This window comes from Fukomys damarensis, unplaced genomic scaffold (assembly GCF_012274545.1).
Source record: "Fukomys damarensis isolate Sample0158 unplaced genomic scaffold, DMR_v1.0_HiC HiC_scaffold_36, whole genome shotgun sequence".
Classification (NCBI taxonomy): domain Eukaryota; kingdom Metazoa; phylum Chordata; class Mammalia; order Rodentia; family Bathyergidae; genus Fukomys; species Fukomys damarensis.
In genome coordinates this window covers 5,307,717-5,311,333 of record NW_022900948.1, presented here as the reverse complement: position 1 = coordinate 5,311,333, position 3,617 = coordinate 5,307,717, and the positions used below count along the sequence as shown (strand labels likewise).

The 3,617-nt window shown below is 40.1% G+C and overlaps 1 pseudogene; it reads right to left on the bottom strand.

Moving 5' to 3' along the window:
- Window positions 1–521: 521 nt before the first annotated feature.
- Window positions 522–2,055, bottom strand: LOC104864212 (annotated as a pseudogene).
- Window positions 2,056–3,617: the final 1,562 nt, after the last annotated feature.

The window sequence follows — 3,617 nt, the reverse complement described above, 5'->3', positions numbered from 1 at the left end:
AGGGAGTGTGATGGTGGGCTCACTACCCGACAGCGCCTCTGAGTGGATTCAGAGCATGATTTTTGCCAGCTGAGAAAAGAGGGAACACAATCACTCTTATCCTAAGCTCAGCTCCATGCTGCCAATGGGCCTTTCTATGTGGAGGAAAGATGCGAGCTCTCAAAATGGAAGCTGAATATAATGGCGTCAATGAGGTAGTCGGGGGAAATCAGGAAGGACGATTGACTAGAGACTGGGAATACTCTAAATTTATCTGGAGAGAAGAAAAGGCCTTAACTGGATTTATTTGTTTATGTTCTTTAAACAGACCATATGCTTTTATTTAACATGAAGATGCAACTTTAATATAATTAAAAGCAAATACATTTTACTTATTTATAATTATCAGTACCAGCTCATAAAAATATATATTTGCAAACATGTCACTGAAAATGCTTTCAGAATGTCAATTCAGAAGTTGACTAAAAGTCAGACTCTTTTGGTAGAAAATCAACAACATGTTATTGCAGGTCTACATAATATTATTGTTGGGCAATCTGTTCATTAGTAGTCACTGGGGTTTTCTTTATCTGTCGAATAGTCCAGATGGTTCGTCATCTGATAGCTGCTGCCTTTCCAGAACTTTTTCACTTCTATTTCCAAGCAACAGTGGAGGTAGTAATGAGCATGCAAGGTACTGAATAGAGGACAACAGGTTGCTTCTTTTTGGTTTGCAATAGAACAAATGTGATACAACAGTGCAGACTATTGTGGAAGAAATGCAGTACAGTGAAGAACCAGTATAAACATAAAATCTTCTGTGGTATGTGTTTAACAGGCTAGGCACAATGTCTCCAAAACCCAGTATTGAGACAGGCATGAGGCACACACTCAATACTGAGAAACAGATCGGCTCTGATGCCCGGGTGACTACTAGTAGCTCGTATTACCAAAGATCCAGCTGGAAGTTCAACCATGATGCTCTCCTCATTTTTTGTGATGAATGGTGTTATATGAAAATGAAAAGCACATCTAGATGAGAAGGCCTGGAAATACCACATTTTACTTGAAGCTGGGTAACTGTGGTGTTTCAGTAAAATTCAGACAGAAAGCATCCCCAGGATGCCCTGTAGGCCCACCTATCCTCATTTTGAAAAACAGCCCTAACAACAGCTACTGCTATGCAAAGTGCAGAGAGGGAAACATAGGTCTCACTTCGATGCTTTGCCATGACAGACAATTATGCATTATCCACATGGTATCTTACAAAGTAATGCAGCAAGGCAGTTGCACAGATTCATGGCTAATGCTATGCAGAAAATTGCTATCATAACATAAACCAACCATTTGCACAAAAAATAGAGTAAGATTGTCATAATACAGCCAAAGACTGCAAATATCACAACAGTAAGAGCACTGAAAGTTAAACACTCCTCTGCCTTTTCTCTTCATTTCCCTATCTTCACGGTTTATCACTACCTTCAAGTTTTCCAATTCAGTTCGTCTGCCCCAGTGTTGATATAGAGTGATTAAAAACATAATCCCCGGAGTATAGTCAACATTGGGCTATGATGAAGAACACATTTTCAAGGTGATGTCATTTCCAAGAGTTCACTTTACATCTTTAAAGTCTTTTTGGTTTATAAATGCAATTAGTACAAAGGAGTAAATAGGACACTCTTATTGGTCACCAACAATGCTTTGGCACCTCCTGTCTGCTATTTTGGCTTTTTCCAGAAAGTGGCAGGCTTCCCTCTCTAGACCAACTACTTTCTTCTCCATGCTACCGGAAGTTAAAGTACCATAAAGTTTGCACAGTGGTGTGGTAGACAGAGTCATCAAACTAAAGGACGTTACATTTTCTAGGTTACTGGGAAGCTCTATCTGGTGAGGATTATTCAGCGTGCAGTAGGCCTGAGCAAGTACAGGCCATCTCCAAATGCATGCATCCTGGACAGCTGTCTGCAGGAGCTCATTGGCCCCGTGAGCTGCAGGTACGCTGGGCTCGGGGCCATGGTGAGAGGGCTCCACTCTGCTCGGCATCTGGCTCAGGCTGGCCCTTGGAGGCACTGCCATGGGGACTGGTAGCTGGTGGCATGCTTACTTGCATTTAATGCAGTACATCTAACAAAGAGTAAGATAGGAGGAAATTTATTTTGATAAAGATACGTAGCAGAGTTGAACATCTTGGGCATGAGGATTCCCTGTCTCTGTAGTTATATTTTTTTCAGGGTAATATTTATGGCGTTTGGTTTTTTTTTATTTCAATATGTAATTTAAAACCATGATAAGAAGGAAAGCATTCAGTGGCATTTTGATTGTTGTCTAAATGAAATTGAGGGAATAGAGCTACACATTTCTCAAAAAGAAGACATATAAATAGCCAACACATTTATGATTAAAATGCTCAAAGTAACCAGTAGTTTTTCAGGGTAATATTTATGGCGTTTGGTTTTTTTTTATTTCAATATGTAATTTAAAACCATGATAAGAAGGAAAGCATTCAGTGGCATTTTGATTGTTGTCTAAATGAAATTGAGGGAATAGAGCTACACATTTCTCAAAAAGAAGACATATAAATAGCCAACACATTTATGATTAAAATGCTCAAAGTAACCAGTAGTCAGGAAATGCCAATGAAAACAAGAATGTGCTATCATTTCACCCCAATAGTCATGCTTATCATCAAAAAGCTAAAGAGGATGATATACGATGGAGGACTACTTAACCACGAAGAAGGGTAACATTGAATCATCTGTAAGAAAGTGGGTGAAACTTGAGACCATAATGGTGAGTGAAATAAATCAGACACAGAAGGTGAAATATGACATGGTCTTCTATGAGAAACACAAACTATACAGAAAGAGCAAAATAAAAGATAACAGGAAGCAGAGAGGTAGACTTTGTAGAGATGGGAAAGGAACCTAGGAATGGGGATAGATGGAAAGAAAGGAAGAAAGAGGAAGAGGAAGGGAAAGGATTGAGATGCCATATGTATATGCACATAATTCCCAAGACGAATGTAATTAACGTGAACACACACTAATAAAACTGATTGAAAAGCTGAGGCTAGAAAGTGCTGGGGAGGATACGGAGCAAAGAGGGCACCTGAGCACTGCTGATGAGAATGTAAATAGTTAGTACAGCCAATGTGGAAAACAGGATGGAGGTTCCTCAAAGACTCTGGGAAGGTCAGGCGGCCTGGCTTGTCTTTCTCCCAGGAGGAAGCTACTGAGAGAATGGGTCTCCCCGTTTTTCGAATTTTCTTCCTTCTCTTTATGGCTCCTCTTCCTTTTTTGATAAGCCCATGCTTTGGATAGATCTGGGCATTTTATGTTTTAGCTAATTGTCTGCTATATATTTACCACAATCTGCACTTCCACGGAATAGTTCCAGAGCCATGCTGAATATTTTGAATACATTTGAATATATTAGAAACCACCCCTAAGTATTCCACAGAGAATCCCTGTGTCGAATCCAACTGGACGAAACGAACTTTTTTTTTTCTGTTTTACCTTGGACTGCCAGCTCAATGAAAAGAAGAGGTTTGAGTTGAAGAAGGGGACTGCCCCTATCCTGGGTGCTCACTTCCCGTCCTTCTGCCTGCAGTCCTGTCACCAGCACTATTTTCCCCCTGG